The following is a 16,800-nucleotide window of genomic DNA, read 5'->3' as shown; positions in this document are numbered from 1 at the left end:
TCAGTGATGTTTAGGCGTAGCTTTGCCTATTATGTCCTTGGATGGGTTGGCCTTTAATATTGGACCTCCTTAGTAATATTTTCCCCAGTGTTTGGATAAGATGACTGAGTATCCAGTTTCCCATCTTCTAGAAAGTTGTGCTTTTGAGGAGGAGAAAGCTAGTCTGTCTTAATTGGCAAATGAGAAGCCTACAATACACTTTTCAGCATATTGATTCTGGTGGGGGAGGGAGGTTGAAGGGGATAGTAAGAAAATAATCACAGGTTTCAAAATCCAATCATCTCTGTGTACTCTTGTTGCTGTTCCCCTCCTTATGCACACAGTAATTTAGGTTTTGTTTTGACAGGAACATAGAGATATTCATAAACTGAGAGGCAGTGTTTCAAGATTTAGTAGGAATATCTTATTAGAAATAAAAAATAAGTGCCCCACATTTTTGAAAGCATGGTAAGGCAATGTACTAGTCTTCATTAGTTGACTGGAATCATGAAGACTGTTTACAAATAAAGGTTAAATAAACTCATGCCTTTAAAAGATAATCCGATTATGTATTTTATTGACCAGTCTTTCCAATCTGGACTGCTATTAAACCAAAAAAAAAAAAAAAAAGCCACAGCCCACCCCCCCCACCCTGAACCCCACAGTTTCTCTAGTTATTTAACCATACCAGTAGATTAGCAGGTATCAGCAATTTTATTGTTGGTACCAATAATAATAAAAATGTTCTCAGTTGGTACATTCCACTTTCATATTTGGATAGATGGATAGAAGGGAGAGAGGGAGGGAGACTAACAGGGAAGATGGAAAAAATAGCTTTGAACTAGACACATGAGTTTTAAAAAAGCAAGAAAACACTTGTTAGTTGTCACCAGTGTAATAATTGTTCATCAACAAGCTAGCAGTTCCCTAAAAGAAGTAAACTATAGGCAGATGCTGTGTATTCAATTTACAATCTGTAGTTGGTTTATGCCAAAACTCCAACAGGATTTAAAAACCTGGTTTTTTGAGACTCCTCTCTCCTTTAGGATCATTGGAAGATACCGAAGACACACTTGAAAATTAAAAAAAAAAAAAATCAAAATTATCTCTGACAAACTAACTTTTGTTTTCTTGTTTGGAAATAGTTTCTTAAATGAATGAATGCTAAAGGCCAAACCTATGAACCTGATACTTCAGCTCTAACAAAATTTAATCTATGTATCAGCTTGTGAACACTCATTTGTTAATGTTAAATAAGCAACTGTTCATATATTTTAAAAACACAAATGTCCTGTTCATGTATTTGTACACTACACTGTTTAGGATCTAAGGAAGAGATTTTGAAAAGTGCTCAGTAATTGTTCTCTCAGTGAGAAAACATTTCCCCCAGCCCACAAAAGCCAGTCAAAAGAAACATGATTTGACCTTGCATTTATTCTTGAGGTATAATTGGTTCTCAAAACCAGAGATGTAGCTAGCTCGGCTTTGCCTTATTCTGAACATGTCTTTTAAACCCTTGTCTTTAAGAGCTACTTAACTTTAAGACTGCATTAGAATATCAGGAGGAGGATGCACAGAGCAACATAGTTACATAGTTTTATACAACATCCTTCCTCACTGTGGGACAGTTTACCCATAACCCTGTTTGTTGGCTTTTTTCTGTATACCTATTAGTGGATTCACTCCACATCTTCCTTATTAGGAACAACAAGGCAGATTGAAGATACTTCAGGAGTGTAACATTTTCATTGTTACATTAAAAACCAAAGAGCAACTCTCCATAAATAAGGCCAGTTTGAAATTGACCAATTTGTTGCATAAAGCTGCTTCTGAGTAACCAAATTGTGAGTGTTCAGGCTGTGGTCTCCTTGAATCCAGATGGTAGATCCCAATTTCAGTAATCTCTGTTGTCTTCGTTCCAGTATTCTCCTTTCTAGATCAAGAGGTGACAGTTCATGTTTATGGGACCAGGACATTTCAGAGACGGTATCTAGCACAGGGCTATGAGAAGAGACTTTGTCATAAAAATTAAGACTCCTCTGTGACCTAGGTCAACTATTTCTCTTCAGAAAAAAAAAATGGTATTGAAACTTGTTGACTTATGTTTGAAAATTTCATACACAGTATAATTATCTTTAATATCGTGGTTCGGATTATGTGCTAACAAGAAAGAAAATCGAAGTACAGTCTTTCTAGTTTCTTGATAGTGACCATTTCAAATAATCTTCTTATCTAGTGTATAGTGTTCTTATTAGATAGGTAGATAGTAGCTTCCCATGCACAAGAGGGGGATATTTGACATTCATTTCCAACCTAAATTGTAATTATTCATTGTTTAGTAATATAATAGTACAAGATGAAAAAGCTCAACAATGTGATATTTTTTCAGAAGTCTGGGAATTTACAAACAATGGTGGAGAGAGCTATACCCAACAATGATACTTTCCTTTTATAAATTACTACATATACTCATCAAATACCCATTAGCAAAAACAAGAGAGAATAAGGGTATTGTAGGTTGCTCTTAAAAATCATTTTGTTTAATTATATTTTCTGTTTACATGTAAAATGGAGATTAAAAATAATGCATTATAAGTATTCAGTCTTTTGGACTTTTCCAAAATATTTTCATTAAAAAAAACTTATATGATCCTCATAATAACCCCAAAGGAAAGCAAATATAAATAGGATTAGTTCCTTTCATTAAAGATGAGCTAACCAGGGCCCAGAGAAATTATGTGACAAGTGTTAATTACATAGGCGATACGTGGCAGGGCAGAAATCGAATTTAAGTCTTGTGATTGAACTCACATGTCTTATTAACGTCCTATTTAAAACACATAAGTGAAACATATCCCTATGACTGTGTTTAACTCTGGCCTTTCCCCCTTGTCTTCCTAACTTGTGTGAAAGGTCTATACTTGAAGGCCTGTTTCCTCTGTCCTACTTGACTCTTGAACCCTTTTACAATTGCTTTTATTCATTTATTGAAAGTCTTCTCTTCATGGTGATCACTGGTTTTCAAATACCCTCATGCAAGCTAATTTCATTTTTTAAGATTTTTTTTGTATAAAACTGTATCATCTTTATTTTGCATACTTTAATCTCAGAACAAAATAAACACCACAATACACAACCAAACCCCTTGTCAAATGTCATGAGGGCTAGGGCTTAAGGCCCTTCTTTCCTGCCTCGAACAAAGACAGGAGGGGAAAAAAATCCACTAGACATCAGCAGAGGGAACCAGGTGAACTGGAGCCACTCAGGGCTTCTGGGGAGCCATGGGGACACTATACACAGGGCACAAGGTCTGCAAGGAGAAATTAATTGACTTCTTCCATGAGGGGGCATTCTCATCACCCTCAAGTGGAAGGATCTCATCAGGAACAGCAGCACTGGGTTCCTCTGCTGTCACTTGATCTTCATCAATGCCCAGGCCTAGCTTGATCGTGCTGTAAATGCGGTTGGAGTGAGTCTGGGGATTCTCCAGTGAGAAGCCAGAGGAGAGCAGAGCTGTTTCAAACAGCAGCACCACCAGGTCCTTGACAGCCTTGTCGTTCTTGTCTGCCTCTGCCTTCTGCCGCAGCGTCTCCACAATGGGGTGGCCAGGGTTGATCTCCAGGTGATTTTTGGCCATCATATAGCCCACTGTAGAGTTGTCCCGGAGTGCCTGGGCTTTCATGATCCGCTCCATGTTGGCAGTCCAGCCATAGGTGCTTGTCACAATGCAGCAGGGTGAAGAAACCAGCCTGTTGGAGATGGTCACCTTTTCAACCTTCTTATCCAAGATTTCCTTCATGAGTTTGCAGAGATTCTCGAACTTGGCCTTGCTCTCCTCCATTTTCTTCTTCTCCTCTTCATCCTCAGGCAACTCCAGGCCCTCCTTGGTAACTGAGACCAGACTCTTCCCATCAAACTCCTTGAGCTGCTGCACGCAGTACTCATCGATAGGCTCTGTCATACTACCTCGAAGCCCCATTTCCGCACTTGCTCCACAAAAGCAGAGTTGGCAACCTGCTCTTTGCACTCACCGGTGATGTAATAGATGGACTTCTGAGTCTCCTTCATATGGGACACATACTCTGAAAGAGAAGTCATCTCATCTCCAGACTGGGAAGTGTGGTAACACAGCAGCTCAGAAAGGCAGCGCTGGTTAGTGGAATCTTCATGGATTCTAAGCTTTAGGTTTTTAGAGAATGCCTCACAGAATTTCTTATAGTTCTCCTTGTCTTCTGCCAATTCAGAGAAGAGCTCAAGGCACTTCTTCACTATATTTTTGCAAATGACCTTCAAGATTTTGCTTTGCTGGAGCATTTCTCGGGAGATGTTCAGGGGCAGGTCCTCAGAGTCAACCACACCACGGATGAAGTTGAGATACTCTGGTATCAATTCATCACAGCCGTCCATGATGAACACATGGCGGACATAGAGTTTGATGTTCTTTTTCTTCTTGTTCTCAAAGAGGTCAAAAGGAGCCCAATGAGGGACGATCAGCAATACCCTGAATTCCAGCTGACCTTCTACAGAGAAGTGTTTGACTGCCAGGTGATCTTTCCAGTCATTAGTAAGGCTCTTGTAAAACTCTCCATATTCCTCCTGGGTGATGTCATCAGGGTTTCTGGTCCAAACGGGCTTGGTCTTGTTCAGTTCTTCTTGATCAATGTATTTTTCCTTAATCTTCTTTGTCTTTTTTTTTTCTTGTCCTTCTCACTATCATCCTCCTCATCTGAACCCACATCTTCAGTCTTGGGTTCTCCTCATCATCTTTATCTTCTTCCTCTTTCTCCCCTTTCTCCTCCTCTGCCTCATCATCACTAATTTCTTTCTCTCATTCCTTCTCCAAATAAAGGGTGATGGGATAACCTATGAACTTGGAGTGCTTCTTCACCACTTCTTTGACATGTGTCTCCTCTAAATATTCTGTTTGGTCTTCTTTAAGATGAAGGATCATTTTGGTACCCTGGCCAATGGGCTCACCATGGTCTGCACGTACAGTGAAAGAGCCCCCAGCAGGAGACTCCCACGCATACTGTTCATCATCATTGTGCTTTGTGATAACAACCACTTTCTCTGCCACCAGATAAGCAGAATAGAAGCCAACACCAAACTGTCCAATCATGGAGATGTCTGCACCACCCTGAAGAGCCTCCATGAATGCTTCAGTGCCAGACTTGGTACTGGTTCCCAAGTTATTTATGAGATCAGCTTTGGTCATACCAATGCCTGTGTCCACCAGTCAGGGTGCGTTCCTGGGGGTTAGGGATGATGTCAATTTTCAGCTCTTTACCGCTGTCCAACTTGGAAAAGTCTGTCAGGCTTTCATAGCGAATCTTGTCCAAGGCATCAGAAGCATTACTGATCAACTCTCGAAGAAAAATTTCCTTGTTAGAAGAGAAGGTATTGATGATGAGGGACATGAGCTGGGCAGTTTCTGCCTGGAAGGCAAAAGTCTCCACCTCCTCCTCTCCATGGTGCACTTCCTCAGGCATCTTAAAGGAGAAGAGCTGCAAGCACTACAGACCACGGTGGGCAGGGGCTGCGTCCAGCTACGACGCTGCACCAAGGCTGTGCGGGGGTGAATCAAGAGAGTTTAAATTGTTATTTTTAAGTAATCTCTACACCCAGTGTGGGGCTTGAATCCACACCCTGAAATCAAGAGTCATAGACTCCATGACTAAGCTATTCAGGCACCCCTAATTTCATTCTTTATCCACTCTGAATATCATCTTTTATCCTTTTCTTTCTGTCCATCCATCTATTCATCCATACAACCATCCATCCACCCACCCATCTGCCTATTCATCCATCCTTCCATCTTTCCATCTTCCATTCATCCCTTCAGTGTAGTCTTCTGTTCTTCCAACTCTCTCAGATTACTTCTCAGTTTTCTTCACTAGCTGTGCTACAAAAAAAAAAAAAACAAAAAAAAAAAAACAAAAAAAAACAATATTTATCAGACTGTAGTCCTTCATGAGGCAACTGCCCTGTATCAGGGTCCCCAAGGCCACCGTCAGACTTAACAGTTTGCTGGAAAGACAGGACTCAGCAAAGCTGTTAGATGCACCATAACAGTTTATTACAGAGAAAGATTACAGTGTTAAATCAGCAAAGGGCAAAGGCAAAAGGAGAGACAATCCAGGGGAAACCAGGCACCATCTTCCAAGTGTTCCCTCCCAGTGGAGTTTCAGGGCAACTTGCTTCACTCCCTCAACAGTAATGTGTGATAACACATGCAAAGTGTTACAAACTGGAGAATTTCACTTAAGTCTTGTTGCCTCAGGATTTTACTGAGGGTCAGTGATATAAGTGTGCAGCAGCCACCATATTTCTGACCTCAGCTACCCAGTCTCCAGCCCCCAACCCCCAGAGTTAAAAAAAACAAAAATGGTGTTCATCATAAATCATCGCGTCACACTGATACTGCATGGCCCAAGGCCTTAGGCATGCAAAAACACTTTTATCTGGCAGAATGTTCCAAGGTCATCTCCAGTGGCTGGTAATGGACCAGGCATAAATACAAACCTTACTGTGGAAGGTGCTGAATTTGGACAAGTGGACCTGCTGAATTAACCCTTTCCTGCACACATTCCACTTATAGACCCTTCTGCCTCATGCTCTGACCTTGAAAATTTTTGTTTGGACCCAAAGTGGCCACACCTAGCCTGAGGATAGATGATTTATGAGGCAACTTGGAGTATATAGAGAGGGATAGAAAACCATGGGGTTGGCATTAGGGAGATCCATTTGAGCTTTATACATTTTGTGTGCCCATGGATACATTAGATCTCTGATAAATATACACATTCAGTAAGTATTATTCTCTCACCTCTCCTGCAGTTTTGAAATTCTCAGATACGATTCTCATCCTTCCATAGTTGCCACAGTGGTCCTTGCTATCTCTTGCCTGGATTATTGCAACTGCTTTATAATTGATCTTTCTGACTCCAAACTGAACAGCTGTGTGCACAGCACTCTCCTCCCTACCTGGCCAGCCACTGCAGTTCTAATTCATCCTTTATATGGCTGAACAAATTCCTTTGTTAAAAGGCATCTTTGATCATTCTACTCTCCTTGTCAAAAACCTTTTATGGTTCCCTGTTGCTCACAGATGAAAATTCACTGTGCTTAGCCCGGCAATCAATCCCTTCCGCAATCTGTTTCTCACCTATATTTCAAGATTTGTCTTCTTTTATTTTGCCTATGATGTATATTTTATTTTGAAATAATTTGAAGTTTTTACCTAGAAAAAAACTATCAATCTTTGCCTTTATGGGTTGTGTGTGTCTGTGTGTGTGTGTTGCTTTAGTTTTCATGGTTTATTTGTTTGCTTTTTTGGTTTTATGTAGATAGGTGCTTTCAAATCAAGACAAGAAAAATGCTGCCCATTTAAAAGTATTTTTTATTCTACTTTTAAATTTATATTATGGTTTTGAAAATATTTGGTACCTGGAATTTCTTTGGGACCATGGTTTTTGATAGCTGTGTAACTTTGTTTTCCCACAATTTTTCCAGAAGTCTTATTGAAACTCCATTATCCATTACCTTTCAGTGGAACAGCATCATGAAATTAATTTCATTAATATACAGGTCTGCTCATTGACTTTCCATTGTTTTCCATTAATGTATTTATACATTTTACAATAAAAATCACTCTTAAAATTTCTCAGACTTTATGTATATTACTATATTGCCTTTAAAATACCTTGTAATTGTCCTTTTAAAATAATTTTGCTCTAGTATCACACATTTTCCCCCTTATATCTTTAAAATAAGCTTAACCTATTTAATTAAAATTTATTGAAATTTTAACTGAGATTACATCAATATTATGCATTACTTTATAGAAAATAGGTATTTTAACATATTTCATCTTTCCATATAGAAATACAGTATGTCACTTTAGATAATTAAGTCATACTTTATGTCCTTAGGTAAAATTTTATAATTTTACTCCTCTGTTTTTTTCATATACTTGTTAGCTTTAATCCTAGATAGTTTTTTAAAACCAATTTTATTTCTTTAAGAAAGGTATCCATATAAATTATATCTTACTCATATAAAGGAAGGCTATTATTTCTTAACACATCAATCTTGTATCAGAAATATGTCATCTAAGATTGCATTCATATTTGAACAACATTTAAGGAAAGATGGCTTATTTGAATAATTTATTGGAAACTTTCCAAACCAGACTCAACAAGAGTAGAGTGCATCTCTGAGGGTTGAGGCAGTTGAAACAATTGGCAGTCTTTTCAGAGAGGATATTTTGGAGTCAGTGGTCCCCAATTTATTTATTTATTTATTTCAGTTTTTGCTACTCTGCTCAAAAGTAAAGCTAAAAAGAGAGAGTTTGAAAAAGGTGCTTAACTTGACATGATCCCAACCATTAGGATTTGTACAAGAGGAGATTTCCTGAAATAAAATAAGGGTGTTGTCAGCAAAATTGACATTGAATATTACTCCTGGTGGGATAAATGGTGTCCGTCATAAAATTGGTTGTTTCTTTTGTTTTGTTTTTTTTGGTTGTTTCTTTTGATTTAAGAGAATGCCGCAGTAAGTATTTGTGTTCACGTCACCTTGAACCCATGAGCAAGTGTTGCTTTAGAAGATAGAACAAAAGGGAAATTTCTGAATCCTAAAGAATGTCTTTTGGTTTTCATTTTAATGGATATTATTAACTTTCCCTTTAGAGAGGATATAAGGAACTAGTTTTTATTTAAGTATCATTGTACAAATATCTTTTATTATTCCATCCTTTTCAACTCAACTTAGTTAAGTTTTTTCCAATGAGTAAAAATTAGTGTTTTTTATCTTAAAAATGAAGTTTTATGTTTCCTTTATATACTCTATCTTAATATTGATTTTGCACATGTTTTTTTTCTGCTCACTGGGCTGTAAGTTCCTTGGTACATCTCATGAACACCCAGTGCAAGCTTTTCTGTATAGACTCTTAAAAATACTATTTGAATTTTTTTAGATGTCATCTGTTTCCTAGTTTGGTGTTTTATTGGCTATAAATAATGTCCAGTGCTCATGTGAATTTCTAAGATCATGTGACAAGTTGACTAAGGCAAACTCATTCTTGGTTTTCCAAACATTTTTTTTTCTTTTTTTTTTAAGAAATGTTTCATACTGTATAATAAAGTTGCCTTACATGGAATCTAGAACAAGTAAAAAATGTCTGGCCAGTTGTTCTTTACCTTGTACCTTATCACCACTGTATTTGATCAAGGTCTACTACTTTTCAGTAACAAAAATAATCTATACTTTTGTTGGTAGGTATGTATATAGATGTACAGATATTTTTCTAGGTCAAATCAAAAAGAACAGAAGAGAACAAAATGAACTTTTCTGTATCTTTGGGAGATTATTTCACTATTAACATTTCTAAACAAGATTAAATTCTTCACAGGAATATTTCTAAAAAGCTATAATTGAGGGGTGCCTGGGTGGCATAGGAGTTAAGAGTCCAACTCTTCATTTCAGTTCAGGCTGTGATCCCGGGATCTTGGGATCAAGCCCTGCATCAGGCTCTGCATTCAGCACAGAGTCAGCTTGATATTCTCTGTCTCTCTCCCTTTCCACCTCTTGCTTTGCTTTCTCTCTCAAAAAAATTAAAAAAAAAAAAATAAAGGTTATCATTGAAATTTTAACCTTGATCCCATTATATGAAACAACCCTACTGAAGACAGGACACTTTTCATTAGGAAAGGGAAACTATATTTCAGAACTATGAATCTCTTTTGGCCTTGAATTGTCACACTCTGAAACATTAAGTTAGATAAATCATCCCAACGATACATTCACCTTTCTACTCTGATACCCTGAATTGCACAATATTTGGAAATGGTTCACTAGGAGGCTAATGTGTTATACCCAGAATTATGTAACTTTAGCATCTTTAAATGATAATATGCATTTTCTAATTTCTCCAGTGTGCTACACAAATGGTGCTTAAAAAAATTTTCCCCAAATGTTTATATGCCATTTTCATTTAAACTGTATTCATGAGTAAATCTTTGGCATGTAGGTTGTTTTTACTTAGTTATCTGTATTCCTTGAATGAAGTGTTCCCAGTTACCCACTCACCTGACAAAGACAATGCTCAGAGCTCTTATCTTTCAGGGGTATCAGATGAGTCAGAACTGGAAAATAAATGTTTAAGAGCAAAGAGAATTGAGCTGGGTAAATATTACCTACTCTCCATCAACAGCTGTTTCAGGTAGACATTTTTATATGCAAATTCCTTATGTTAGAGGCACCCAGGCCTGAAGAGTCTGGATTATTGTTAATTGTGTACTTCTAAAGTGGCTTCACCCTTTACCCAGATTTTTCATAGGATAATCTATTTCCTTTTTTGAAAGTGATCTGATCAGAGGATTAGAAGACAGAGGAACTAATTGAAGCAATGTAACATTTCATTATGTTCTGTAAAGGGTATAATGCCTATGGAGGGCCTGTTCAAAGAGAAAAGATGTGTACTTCTCTCTCTCTCTCGCCCTTGCCCTTGCCCTCTCCCTCTTTTAGAGACAAAGAGTGGAGAGGGTGGGGAAGAGCAGAGGGAAAGAGAGAGAATCTTAAGTAGGTTTCATGCCCAGCGCAGACCTCCTTGGAGCTTGATGTCATGACCCTGAGATCATGACATGAACCAAAATCAAATGTCAGATGGTTAACTGAATGAGCCATCCAATCACCCCAATGGTGTACTTCCCATCCATTGGCCACTGAGTTACACTATTCTAGTTTTTATTTCTTTTAGTCAGGATCTATTACAAATAAAGCTGCTTCACCATTGTTGGCCAATCTACTTACTTCTGATTCTGTTTTACTGTGTGCCATCTTTCCATCTGATCCCATCCCATCCCATTCCTGGCATGCTGACATCTTGGTCTTCCCCAGATGTTGTTTCTATACTTGATAGCAGTTAACTTTAAGAGAAACAGATTTCCTTTTTTGGAAGTGATAGAATTCCCAATCATTGGATCTTTGAGTTTAGGGTACAACTTCTTTGTCCAGCAGAGGGAGAGAGAGGCTATAATATAGGTGAAGAAAAATTCTTGGTCTGGACAAATTTGGATAAGGAAGACTTTTCAAAGAATTCATCTCCATCTGGTCTGGGAGGAGTTCTTGTTTCTGCCTTGTGGTACTAGATCAGAAAATGCAAGCTACCAATCAAACCCTAGACAATTAGAGGCAGGCAAGTGGTGAGAAGTAGAGTGGAGAGAACACTGGAAATTGATGAATTTTCACTTGAAGTCTAGGTAGTTAGAGATTTCTAGACATGCTAACCCACTTTAAGAAAGATGGTGAAGGATGGAACTGGAGAGTATTATGCTGAGTGAAATAAGTCCATCGGAGGACAAACATTATATAGTCTCATTCATTTGGGAAATATAAAAAATAGTGAATAAAGGGGAAAGGAGAGAAAATGAGTGAAAATATCAGTGAGGATGACAGAACATGAGAGACTCCTAACTCTGGGAAATGAAACAAGGGATGGTGGAAAGGGAGGTGGGTGGGGGGTTGGGGTGACTGGGTGACGGGCACTGAGGGGGGCACTTGACAGGATGAGCACTGGGTAATATGATATATGTTGGCAAATTGAACTCCAATTAAAAAGATGGTGAAAATGAATGCCCTTTTAAATTAGAAAATTGGGCTTCTAATTTCTGTGTCTTCTCAAAGTTCTAACATTAATCCATAATACTAACTTGTTCAATATTTTTCTCTTAAATTTTTTATACACATGCATTTTTGGAAAAAGATTTATTTTAGAGAGAGTAAGAGAGCATGAGAAGGAGAGACAGAGGGAGAGGAAGAGAATCTCAAGCAGACTCCATGCTGACTATGGAGCCCAACATGGGTCTTGATCCCAGGACCCTGAGATCCTGACCTGATCTGAAACCAGGAGTCAGATGCTTAACCAACTGCACCCCCAGGCATCCCTATGTACTTGCATTTTAAATTCACTGAGTGGGAGGATGTACAAAATAGGTGAAGGGCGACATAAGCTTTAACATTCAACACCGTTATTACAAATACTAAGAAAGTTACCACTGATACTAATAACAACTTACATTTTTGAATATTTATGTACTAGGCATTATGGCAAGTGTTGTGTCTAAATGAGGTGTCCATCCTGATCAGATGAGAGCCTTCAAATATGGGGCAATGATCACACAGAAGCCGGTTGGCATTGGCTGTGAAAGGATTTACCTGAGATGGAAGAAAGGAGATAGAAGTTTACTGCAAGGGAGCAGAGAGCAGGACCACAGAGGATAGGCTGTCTGCAATGAAGCTGTGGGTGTGGGCTGTTTTAAAAAGGGGGAAGTGAAGGCACCTGGGTGGCTCAGTGGTTGAGAGTCTGCCTTTGGCTTGGGTCATGATCCTGGGGTCCTGGGATTGAGTCCCACATTGAGCTCCCCACAGGGAGCCTGCTTCTTCTTCAGCCTATGTCTCTGCCTCTCTCTCTGTGTCTCTCATGAATAAACACATAAAAATTAAAAAAGAGGTGGGGGAGTAAAGAGGGTACGGTGACATATCGAATTTTCCCTTTTGTGGTAACTGTGCCTGTTTGTAAGTAGCTCATTGATCAGTTAGGGCCTATGGATATTTTGGGGTGGTTCACCTGATGGTCCCATCTGTAATCCATTGTTCAAGCCTGTTTGCCTAAAAGTGGCCTCCACAGTAAGTAATTCATATGCATAAATTTGTGAAATTTCTCAAGTAACATATGGAGGGTACTGATAATATTTTTTGGTGATTATAAGATCAATACCTATGGTTATCAGGTGCAAAGCATGGATCATTATTAAGTTACCACCGAGGTTTTGTGTGTGACTCTTCCATTCAACAGTGATTCAATGTGTTACTGTTGTGTGACAGCCCTGGGCTTTATCCTTTGGACATCTACAAGCTGTAGATAAAATATAGTATAAGAAGTGCCAGAGCCAGGCAAATCCCAGGCACTTGGTCAATTACAACTTGTCATTTCAAGGTATACCAAAATGAAGCTTGTGGCTTAAAAAGACTGAAATAATTTTCAACTGCAGACAGAGGAACTAAAAAAAGTCTCTGGGAGAGATGACATTTGATTAGAGGAGTCTGTAAAATATGAGTAGAATTCAGATAGGGATAAAGAAGATTAAAAGGGCATCCATCCCAAGTGAGAGAATGATGCAGGAAGGCGGGACCACAAGGTGTGTGCAGGTGCTCCAGGGCAGCTAGACTCTGTTACAGTGCGGAGAGGAAGGAATGTGAAGACAGGGTTGGCTGTGATGAATTCAGAGAGCCTTTTGCACCAAGCAAAATTTTCACAACATACTTAATGGGATTCAGAAAAATTTTGAGGAGTTTTAGGAAAATGAAGTTACATTACCAGAGAGGTTTGACCCTGGAAGCACTAGGTGGAAAGAGTCAGATGGAGAAACAGATGAAAAACAGATCAGTTAGGAGGCCCCAATCAGAATTCAGGTAGGAGGTGACAGCGTTTGTGTCAATACGGTGCCTATGAAATTAAAAGGAAAGGACTTATATATTAAAGGGGATGAGTAGGACCAACTGTGGTTGATGCCTGGGGGAATATCTTTACAAATATGTTATTGTAATAATCATTCTACACTGTCTGTTTATCCTTCTTGCCTCTCATTGCCAGATGTATCTTCTGTAAGGCATTTATTGCGTGCTTGTCCCTTTCAGAGCATTTTCTCCCATTTCCACTTTTAAATGAATTAAATGAACTCCTTTGCTCTAAGTCTTAAGTAGTCTAATAGTTCAATATTCTGCATTCAACTTTCATTGAGATGGTTTTATGAACAAATATTAGCTTTCTGTACTTTAATGCTTGCACAGGACCTCATGAATTTTTATTTTTAATTAAACACTGACTCACTGATTGCTAATCCTTTTATATTATTCTTTAGCCTATTTGCATAGCCTAAGCATCTTTCTTTCTAGCAATTTATTCATTTTCTTCCATCTCAACCTTCAGTGCGGTCCTATGGTGAAATCTGTCATTAATCCCATTCTTTTAAAACCCAGCAAATATATCTTTGCATCAGACATCTTTTTGGAAGTTAAAAACAAAAGGCCTACTGTTTGAGATGTATGGTTAACCTAGTAAGCAGCAAATGCTTTCTTTAGAAAGCTTTTAAGCTTCGTTGAGACAGAAGGCATTGAAATTAATTTTCTATGATTTAAGAGGTCTTGCAGTAGAGAAATAGCATTAATCTATTAATCTATTTTGTTTAGAAATTAGTTGTTTGGGTGAAACAAGACACTTGGGAAAAATGTGAAAATTAGAAAGGCAAATGGGTCCTTATGAAATATTCCAAGTGAGAGAGAACCAGTGCTGACTGATGAACTCAAGGGAAATTTATTGATGCAAGCTGCTTTTGGTGACTTTCACTGGGAAGTTGTCTGGAAGCCTTGCAGAGTTGTGAGTGACGTGTCATTCCTTTAAAACCCAGGTTGGTCATATGATAGTTAGGTCTAATTAACAAAGTCAATAGGACAAATACTAGACAATATAATTGTTTAAAAAAGAAAATATTGATCCCAGAATACAACAAATGTTGGTTGATGTGCAGAGATATAGTGAGTACATTATAAAGTAGGCAATAAGAAGTGGGAATTACTCAAGATTAATTGGCCGTTAATAATGAAATGTCATCAAATTATGTGTACATCATACAGGTTTAAAAATATAGTGTTCTATTAAAGCACAGTCTCTTAAAATTAGTTCCCATTCTTATAAAGGGTATGTAATTGATGGTATTGAACCATCTGTGTCCTATTTATTTTGGAGATTACCATGGGGATTCTGGCCATTTGGATCACAAGGAGTATTGATTTACAAATGCCAAACTAAAAACAAAATTATGGCAGACAGCTTGGAACGTATCCCCCTACTTCATAGAGATGAAAAATATGAGAAAGAAGTCTTTCTGACCACATTGTTCTGAACAACTTCTGGTGGCTCTCTTTCCCATGAGCCACAGTGACCAAGTTAGGTTCTGATTGTTGGCATGACAGAATGCAAGTTCCTGTCCTCCGAATACCTTCCGTTACCTCTCTTCCTCCCCATCTTCACCCATTTGGTAGTCGATGATTCCCTCCCATTCATTCCTCATTTATCAATTACTAGTTCTGTGGGAGAAGAAGATGCAAAAGAGAATCTTTTACACAAGTGATACTATTACCTGTCTTTTGGATGTTCCACTCTTTAGAGCTGACCAAGGTTGTTGTTGTTGTTGTTGTTGTTAAGATTTTATTTATTCATGAGTGACACACAGAGAAAGACAGACATAGGCAGAGGGAGAAGCAGGCTTCTCAAAGGAGCCCTATGTGGGACTCGATCTACAGACCTGAGATCACTCCTTGAGCCACCAAAGTGTCCCAAACATCCAAGTTAAATGAGACTTAATGCTTCTCCTCCCTGAATGAGCAGCTTCGACAGGACTTACTGACTTGACGACATGCGGTGATTATTAGGAAATGATCTTGGAGCATTTGAGCATTTAATTGTATGACAATAATGTTTGCGTATGAACTCAATTATCTCTCCTCTCTTTCTCATACACACACATATATAGACGCCCGTCTACATACCTATACAGATGCACATACATGTATACACATGTGTATATCACACAGATATTTTGAACCCAATTATATTTCTATAATTTTAAGCAAAAATCAACCTCATTAACATGCTTTTCCTAAAATATTGCTGTTTTCTAAAGGCAGTGTCTAAAAGAAATTTAGAGATTATCCTTTAGTCTGTTAGCATTATTAGTTACCCTAGTAAGAGTAGGCAGGCAGAGAAAACAACAACAACAACAACAACAACAACAACAACAACAACAACAACACGGGCTTCATAATTTTCTTTAAAAAAGTGGAGACAAGAGGAGGAGAAGTCCTGGATATTTGATTCAGCAAAGTGATTGTTGTGTTGGCCCAAAATCATTGTGCTAGTCACACTGAACCATGATACATTCCAAAGGGACTAAAATGGTTTTCATGAATGACAACTTATTCTTAAATATTTTTTCCTTGAATTTTTATAATCATGGTACCAAGAGAGGAGATATAATTAAGGTTGAAATGAGATTTCTATTAGGAAACTTATGGCTAAGATAATATTTATCCCAGTTATAGGGCATGAAACTCCATCATATCCCAGGTCCATCAGGGTTGCTTCACATTTTTCCATAATAAAATTTTACTCTTCATGCCACTTTTACAAAAGGTTATTTATTATTTTGGCAGAAAAGACATTTGTTAGCACATAATTCAGGGTTTATTTGAAAAGTCTAGCTGGACTAATATACAAAGTTATTGAAATTCTTATTTTGTCCATCACCCTTATTAGACAAATAACATGTGGAAGCATTTTTAGATTTGTATACTGCAGTATTTTGAACTGTTTAGCAGTTTCCTTATAATAGAAACAAATACTTTCACCTTCCTATATAATCATCCAACCTCCTCCACCCAATTTGTTTTTTCTTCTTTGCTACCCTCCAATCCAAGGAGCTGAATTTTAAAAATTGCATTTGGGCAGACAGCTGGTCTTTGTAGAAGATTTAACACTTTGGGTATTTTGAATACAGTTTTGTAGCTGCTGGAAACTGAAATATAAATAAAAAAAATGTGAGAGAGAAAAATACTGCACAACTACGCCAGCTCTTTAAGGATTCTTTTTGAAGTGAAGACATGCTTTTCCTCTTGGTTTTATGGCACAAACCTGGAATACCATTCACAGATCATATCAAACTGATAGAGCTTAACTGTGAGAAGGTATAGGTGATAGGATAT

The 16,800-nt window shown here is 38.0% G+C and overlaps 1 long non-coding RNA gene and 1 pseudogene across 1 annotated transcript in view; one reads left to right on the top strand and one right to left on the bottom strand.

Annotated features, from left to right (window-relative positions):
* The window catches only part of LOC144321944 (uncharacterized), a 429,293-nt gene that overhangs the window by 182,817 nt on the left and 229,676 nt on the right, over nucleotides 1-16,800 (top strand). The window lies entirely within an intron of this gene.
* Nucleotides 3,227-5,563, bottom strand: LOC144321943 (heat shock protein HSP 90-beta pseudogene; annotated as a pseudogene).

This window comes from Canis aureus, chromosome 10, assembly GCF_053574225.1.
Source record: "Canis aureus isolate CA01 chromosome 10, VMU_Caureus_v.1.0, whole genome shotgun sequence".
Lineage (NCBI taxonomy): Eukaryota > Metazoa > Chordata > Mammalia > Carnivora > Canidae > Canis > Canis aureus.
Note: the sequence above shows the minus strand (reverse complement) of the source record. Positions and strands in the feature narration are given on the sequence as shown.